Source organism: Petromyzon marinus, chromosome 55 (assembly GCF_048934315.1).
Source record: "Petromyzon marinus isolate PM22_M1 ecotype Great Lakes invasive population chromosome 55, UKy_Petmar_22M1.pri1.0, whole genome shotgun sequence".
NCBI classification, from domain to species: Eukaryota; Metazoa; Chordata; class Hyperoartia; order Petromyzontiformes; family Petromyzontidae; genus Petromyzon; species Petromyzon marinus.
The window spans coordinates 7749491-7757470 of record NC_133721.1 but is presented as its reverse complement, the minus strand read 5'-3'; the positions used below and the strand labels follow the sequence as shown (position 1 = coordinate 7757470).

At 54.7% G+C, this 7980-nt stretch overlaps 1 long non-coding RNA gene across 1 annotated transcript; it reads right to left on the bottom strand.

Annotated features, from left to right (window-relative positions):
• Window positions 1-597: 597 nt before the first annotated feature.
• Window positions 598-7184, bottom strand: LOC142905617 (uncharacterized). The gene is made up of 2 exons (XR_012929642.1): window positions 2863-7184; window positions 598-1506 (listed from the first exon to the last, which is right to left on the bottom strand). It is a non-coding gene; the product is annotated as an uncharacterized LOC142905617 (long non-coding RNA).
• Window positions 7185-7980: the final 796 nt, after the last annotated feature.

Below are 7980 nucleotides of genomic sequence, written 5' to 3'. Positions count from 1 at the left end.
ACAGACGGAACCAGATCACGGATTTTATGTAAGCCATCTGGCTTCCATGAGAGATTCGTTCATGAGGCTATCCACATATACAAGCACAGAGACAATTTCAACCGAGAAGATGGATTCTATCTTAGCAATCATTGGAAAGATTTGATAAATCATTTCAGTTCTTGATTGATTGTTCACGCTTACAGTGGCTTTCAGACAGCATACATTATAAAAAAATTCGTCTCCCCCCTCCTCTTTTAAAAAAAAATAGATGGACTAGTCCTGGGCAAACTGCCAATCGCTGCGCGTGACGCCAACGTTTTTTTATTATAAATAAATAAATGTGCCGTTTTAAAAATAAATTTATGCAAACCGACACACCTGATGATGACCGTTTGAGTTATGGTTGAAACGTCGTGAAAATTTTTTTTATTGTTTTATATTTATTTTGTTATTTTGTTGTTTCTCTTCAACGTGACTTTACCGAAAAAACTAAGAATATGAATTACTGCAGTCACGAAAGCTTTAAATCAAAGTATGTTTTTTGTTTACATTTTGACTGCAGGTATTGTGGTTAATGCAGATGTAGTGGGTTCCAGTGACACGGAGACGGTAGAGTAGAGGCAGCACTTATTTATTTATAACAAGGGGTCACACAGAAGGGGTAGCGGCCCCTTCACCCAAATACGCTTAGGAATATCCCCCTAGGCTATCTAGCCTAAGCCTATGTTCCCCGATTCCTCCAGCTAAGGGCTCTAGGGGAGGCTGTCTGATCTGACCCTGGTTAAGCGCAGATCACGGCACCCCGCCAACCAGACCGGCCCTTAGAAGGACGTCGGCTCTGTGGCACCTGGGGCCGTACCACTGGCTTGCCCTGCCGATCCTGAGAAGGACAGCGGTCAGGGGAGTCCCAGGGTTCTACTTAGCTGGTCTTCCTTCTTCCCTGGTACTTAATTCTTGGCCCCAACACCACTCTGCCCCGAGCTTCCTCACTCCCCGCCCTTTATACCCATAACCCACTGGGCGGGGCTGTAAAAGCGGACGTCATTGTAGCCACCTAGAATCACACCAAGGTTCGGCTGTACCTCTGTATCACACAACACCCCTACATCACCCCCTCCCGTACGGCTCGCAGCCGTCCCGGCTATAACAACATCAACAATAAAAATATAACAAAACCCCAACTGTGCGTGCCTCATAATAACAAACACCCCAACAAATAACCAAACCCGCCTATACAAAATTTCCCTATGTACAATATATACATACTTCCCCCCCCCCCCGCATTCAACCCGAGCCACCCGTCCGTGCAGAAAAGGAAGAACATAACACGTGTAACAGGAAGTCGCAACAACCGGAGCGTTTTAGCACGAGTCCGTTTTGCGGGCCCATCGTAGGGGGGGAACCCGGCCGTGCCGGCGGTGGGCGCTGTCTGTGTAGGTGCACAACCCCCCAACATCCCGGGAGGGCAGCCCTCATCCCCGCCAGGTGGCGCAAGCGGCCCGGAGGCCGTCATCCTCGGGGCACCTGAAGATGGCACAGTTAGTGGTACATCAGGGCCAGGCGGCAGAGTTGTTGTCCCGGGGTCAGCGGACACATCGCATGCTCGGCCTGTGTGGTGTAGTGGAGGGGCACAAGGTGTCGCAACCGGCTTCAGCCGCGAGGGGAGGACGTACCAGCGGCTTTTTCCCCACTGAATGCAGATACATTGTGGCCGCATGACCTGTACAATTTCCACCGGACCCCTCCATGGCCGCAACAATTTTGCCGAGGTTGCCAATGGCACTTGAGGGCAGTGCAACCAAGCCTTGTCCCCGGGCTTTCACGCATGGGTGTGTGACTTGTGCGACCGCAACCGTTCGTTGGCCTTCTGACGAGAATGAGAGTTTTGGGCGGCTGCCTCCCGCGCTTCGGTCAACCTCCGGATGTTAAATTTGATGTGGTCGGCCTTTTTTGATTTCTCGTTTGGTTCGGAGATCCGCAACTGAGTTGTAATAGGTGGGTCAACATCGCGACCATACATCAGGAATAACGGCGAGAAACCGGTCGCCGCGTGAGGAGCCATCCTGTAGGCCGCCAAAACACCCGGGATCTGAAGGTCCCAATTGGACCGGGAGTCACACACTTGGTGACACAACATAGACGTGAGGGTCCTGTGCAGGCGTTCTACCATACCATCAGTTTGCGGGTGATAGGGAGAAGTTCGAATTTTCTTTGTACCCAGAAGCGCACACACCTCGTGCAGAAGGACACCAGAGAAATTCTTCCCTTGGTCAGTCAGCAGCCGTTCGGGAGCACCCTTGTCGAGGACGTAGCCCTGGACAAAGGCCTCGGCGACGGCCGCTGCTGACAGGTTGGCGAGGGGCCATGCCATAGGCCAGCGTGTAAAGTATTCCACGCCAACCAGCAGGTACTTGTTACCCCTAGGGGTCGTAGGGAAGGGCCCCAATATGTCAAGTGCAACGAGTTAATTAACCCGAGAGACTGTAATTGACTGTATCGGTGGATGGGCGGCTCTCGCTGGTTGTTTCCGTTGGGCGCATGGAGTGCATGCACCCAGGAGGTCATCCACGTCCCTAGCCATACCCGGCCAGAAGAAGTCCAGCTGGAGCATGGCAAGGGTCTTGTGGGTCCCCAAGTGCAAAAGCCGCTCGTGAGCAGCCCACACAGCCTTACCCCGTAGAGCAAAAGGCACCACCAGCCTGTGCTGGCGGGCCTTCCCGTCCCAATGCAGCAGGAGCCCCTGGCGCAATCTGAACGAGTCAACGCCCGTCACTCCCTTCAAGGAATCCCCCGCACGACGACGCAACGCGAGGAGGGATGCGTCCTCCATCTGGAGGCTCCCCCATTCCGTAACGGACAACCGCAGCAAGGAGTCCTTACCCCCCTGCTCGATAGGACCCACCGACAAGGGGTCCTCGGTGGCGGCAGCAAGGACTGGAGCGTCAGACGCGATGCCATCATCTGGCGGCTTGTAACACCCCGAACCCGTGAGGCAAGCGCAATCGGAGGCGGGTGGCAGACGAGACAGGGCATCCGCATTAGCGTGTCGAACACCCTTCCGATACGTGGTAGTAAAATCAAAGTCCTGAAGGACCTCGAGCCATCGGGACAATTGCCCCAAGGGCTGCTCTACCCGCAAGGCATATTGTAATGCCGCATGGTCTGTACGGACGGTGAAATGCCGCCCGTACAGATATGGCCGATATTGTTGTATGAAATATACAATGGCCAACAGCTCCCGACGCGTGACACAATATCTCTGCTCCGCCGGAGACAGGACCCTACTGCCATAAGCCACCATGCGCTCTACACCATCGATGACCTGCGAGAGCACACCCCCAATACCCGTATTGCTGGCGTCAGTATTGAGCAGGAAGGGTTTGGAAAAAACAGGGTAGCTTAATGGTGGAGCCTGCACGAGAGCGTCGCAAAGGGAACGGAAAGCGATCTCCTCGGCCTGGCCCCAACAAAACCTCGCTCCCTTTGCCGTCAGGGCATGCAAAGGTTTGGCAACGGTAGCAAAGTTCACAACGAACCGCCGATAATAGGATGTGAAACCAACAAAACTCCTGACCTCAGCCACCGAGGTGGGGGTCGGCCAGGAGCTGACACACTGCGTCTTCGCGGGATCGGTAGAAATGCCCGATCGGCTGACGATGTGTCCTAAATACCGCACGGATGCCCGGAGCAGGTGGCATTTTTGCGGCTTGAATTTCAAATTTGCAGCGCGCATTTTGAGGAACACGGTGCGCAATCGCAACAGGTGTTTGTCAAATGTTTTGCTGAACACGATGACATCGTCCAGATAGATGAGACAAACGTCCCATTGCAAGCCAGCCAAAACCAGTTCCATAAGGTGCTGAAACGTCGCCGGAGCGGAATGTAAGCCCATGGGTAACCGGATAAATTGAAATAGGCCTTGAGGTGTACGAAAGGCAGTCTTCAGTCTGGACTCATCATCCAATGGGAGTTGCCAAAATCCGGATAAGTCCAGCGTGGAAAAAAAATGTGCGCCTGCCAAAGCATCCAGGGAATCGTCCATCCGGGGAAGTGGATACGCATCGGCTACAGAGATTTTATTTAGGCGCCGAAAATCCACACAGAATCGCAAGGACCCATCGTGCTTTTTGACAAGCACTATGGGTGCTCCCCATGGGCTGGTGGACGGAAATATATCTGCGGCCAACATGTCATCTACAGCCAATTTGACATGATCCTTTTCGGCGGGACTCATCCAAAAAGGATTTTGGCGTATCGGGGCATTGTCACCCGTGTCGATATGATGTCGCAATAATTTGGTGCATCCAATATCATACTTATGTTTGCTAAAGACATCGGAAAATTCGATCAGAAGGGTGCGTCGTAAGTCGGCGCGCTGGGAGTCGGAGAGATCGCTTGTTTCGGAATCCGCCCAACCCTCGTCCTCAACGGGACGTGGGTAAGTCGGAGGACCCCTCCCCATTTGCCCCACAACCGTTTCTACTCCGGGTACCGGCGTCGCGTGTGCAAGCACGGTGCCTTGGTTAACTCTGGCTGCCTGCGCTCCGACGTTAAGGACCATGATGAACGGTTCATTGCTCCCCTTAACGATCGTTTGCGCGGCCACCAAATCCAATCCATTCTCCCCAGCCCTCGAGGGCCCCAACAGGACACCGTGATCCGTCACACCCGGAGCGAAAGGTCGACGCAACCGGAGAGGCATGAGCATTTGCGCGCCCGGTGGTACCCGCACTGTACGGGTGACGACTGCCTGTACCGTTGTGCATGCCGCCCGTGAGGTGACGGGGGAGGACAGGAACGGTACACGTCGGCCCAAAGGGAGCTCGATGCACCCCTGATCAATTAATATTTTAATCGGCATTTTGGCCAAAAAGTCCGTCCCCAACAAGCACGGAACCGCTAGCGAGGAAGAAACTAATATTGGCCCAGACAATTTTATATCCCCAATGCAAATTTGTGCTCGGATTTGGCCTATGATACCCAACGAACCCCCGTTTGCTGCGTAACATGGAACATCAACTGGCAACAAGGGGCGGCTCTGCACAGGAAGGATATTATAGATCAAATGCGAGACATTAGTCGCCGACGCACCCGTTTCGACGAGGACCCGCACCTCAACCCCGTCTATACACCCCGCGACCACGGACGTACCCGCCGACGCAGCAGCAACACGGTGGGCCAATTTGGTCCACTGGCTCGGCCCTAGCGCCCTCTCGACCCCGCCGCAACCCGACGAACCCACGGTCGAACCCCGGGGTTTGTGCACTGGAGCGCGCGAGGTAGGGATATGTGTGTGCACAGGCCGAGCATGTGTGGTGCCGCGACTTGCCGGAGTTAGATGCAGGGGTGGGGAGGCTGGGGCACCGTCCGGCTGTGGTCCCGGCCGTCGCTGTCACAGTGCCCGGCATCCCACAGCCACGTGGCCCCTGAGGCCACAGTTGTAACAGGTGATGAGCACACACGATGCTTTAGGTTGCTCCTGGTGGCCCGATGATGGTGGAGCCGTCCTCCCCCCGGACCTCCACTCCGTAGGGCGACCCGCCGCGAAGACCTCCTCGGTGGGGGGGGGGGGGGGTCGGCGTCCCAGCACACACTGCAGCCGCTCCGTTGGGGATGAGAGGTGGTCGACGCCGTGACAGGAGATGTGCGTGGATGCACTTCGCCGCCCGCAAGGAACACATGTCTGCGTCGTCCGCTGCGACGATAACAATCTGGAGCTCTTGAGCCAGCGTCAGAAGTTTCTCCGTCACCATAGCGTCCACCCCTTCACCGTCCATGCGCGGGAAAGCCGCCTTTGCGAGGGCCAGGAGAGCCGTGCGGTACGCCAGTGGTGATTCCTTCTGGCCCCTGCGCCACTCGTGGAACGCCTGGCGACAGTCCGACGGCGGCCCATAGACTGTGGTGAGGATTCGTAGTGCAGACTGCAGCGTAGCGCGCGCCGCCTTGGGAGCCGTGGTGAGCGTGGTGAGGGCGTCATCGTCCAAGGTGGCCGGCAGTGCATGCAGCGCCTCGTCGTCCGTCCACCCGGACATCTCCTGATGGGCGAGGAAACGACGCTCGAATGCCCCCCAGTCGCCTCCGTCAGATACAAATTATTTGAACGCCGGTAGACGTTGTTCAAATGTCTGCTCCCCTTCCAAATGCCGCCTTGCGCACTCCCCGCCGTTCCTGACGTCATCGGAGTGCATGGGGGTTCCCATCGGCGGTCGCACAGGTGATGACGTCGCGACCACCGGTTGGCTCTGGCAGTAAGCGTCCGTCGGTGATGACGTAACGATCGGTGATTGGCCCCCGGTGTCCACGTGCTGCTGCGATTCCCCAATCGCCGCGGCGGACATCGTCATGGCGGCAAGTCCAAAATCTGGCGGGAGCTCGGTGGGGGAAATGGCCATTGCTCGGCGTTCCCCGCCCTGCTGCCTCGGCGCCCGCAACCCCGCACGGTTGATCTCCTCCAGCGTGGCGGCCGCGGCGTACAGCAGCTCAGCCAGCCGGGAGTGAGCCGCCCGCAAGCTGTCCCCCATCGGCGGCCAGTCTTCCATCTGCTGCGGCTGCTGGGCCGTCCCGGGATCCTCGGTCAGATCCTCTGGCTCTCCCCCAACAGCCCCAGCCGAGTCGTCCTCCGTCGCAGGTTCTTGCGAGCGGTTCGTCCGTCTTGTATCCAGTTTAAAACCACTTCTGACACCAGTTGTAGTGGGTTCCAGTGACACGGAGACGGTAGAGTAGAGGCAGCACTTATTTATTTATAACAAGGGGTCACACAGAAGGGGTAGCGGCCCCTTCACCCGAATACGCTTAGGAATATCCCCCTAGGCTATCTAGCCTAAGCCTATGTTCCCCGATTCCTCCAGGTAAGGGCTCTAGGGGAGGCTGTCTGATCTGGCCCTGGTTAAGTGCAGATCACGGCACCCCACCAACCAGACCGGCCCTTAGAAGGACGTCGGCTCTGTGGCTCCTGGAGCCGTACCACTGGCTTGCCCTACCGATCCTGAGAAGGACAGCGGTCAGGGGAGTCCCAGGGTTCTACTTAGCTGGTCTTCCTTCTTCCCTGGTACTTCATTCTTGGACCCAACACTCTGCCCCGAGCTTCCTCACTCCCCGCCCTTTATACCCATAACCCACTGGGCGGGGCTGTAGAAGCGGACGCCATTGTAGCCACCTAGGATCACACCAAGGTTCGGCTGTACCTCTGTATCACACAACACCCCTACACAGACATGAATCCTTGTAAAAAGGTTTCAGTTTTGTTGCCAGAAAAAAGGGGAAAACCTCTATTATTACATTTTGGTACTGGCAAAGAAAGTCTAATGATGTAGATGCTCACCCCAAGCCCTCATTACTTTGATAGTGCATTGTCTTTGAGCTGTATGCCTTCTGGCGTCATGTGGTCGAGCACCAATTGGGTCGAGGCTCAAAAGAAGGCCGTCCCTTGGTGTGGACCAATTAGTTTCAAGGACAATGCATATGTTATCAGTAACAGTTTTATTTCCGATGGTCTGAAATCCGTTTTAGCTAAAGGTCTAAACTTTGCAGTCACACCTAAACACATACCAGTTAATGATATAATTGCCCAAGTATATGTTGCTCTCAGGGGCCTGGGTCACATCGCTGCAGACGTAGCAAGATCTGAAATCGCTGCAACCCTCAAAAACGCTAAGATGCCAGCTAGCAAACTCAGCAAAGATGAGCGTTTTGAATTATATAAATTAAAAAAGAGGGATGATATTGTAGTCCTCTCAGCTGACAAGTGCAATGCTACTGTCATCATGGATAAAATATAATACAACAACAAAATTAAAGAATTACTCGACGATGGTAGTTATACAAAAATAAAAAGAGATCCCACCAACAGCCTCGTCACACAAACCAACAAAATAATTTTTGATTCAACCGCATTAATTGATCAATCTAAACAGTTTTCGTTGAAACCTTCTGCTGCCAGGCCACCAAGATTATACGGCTTACCAAAAATACATAAAGTAGATACACCCCTTCGTCCCA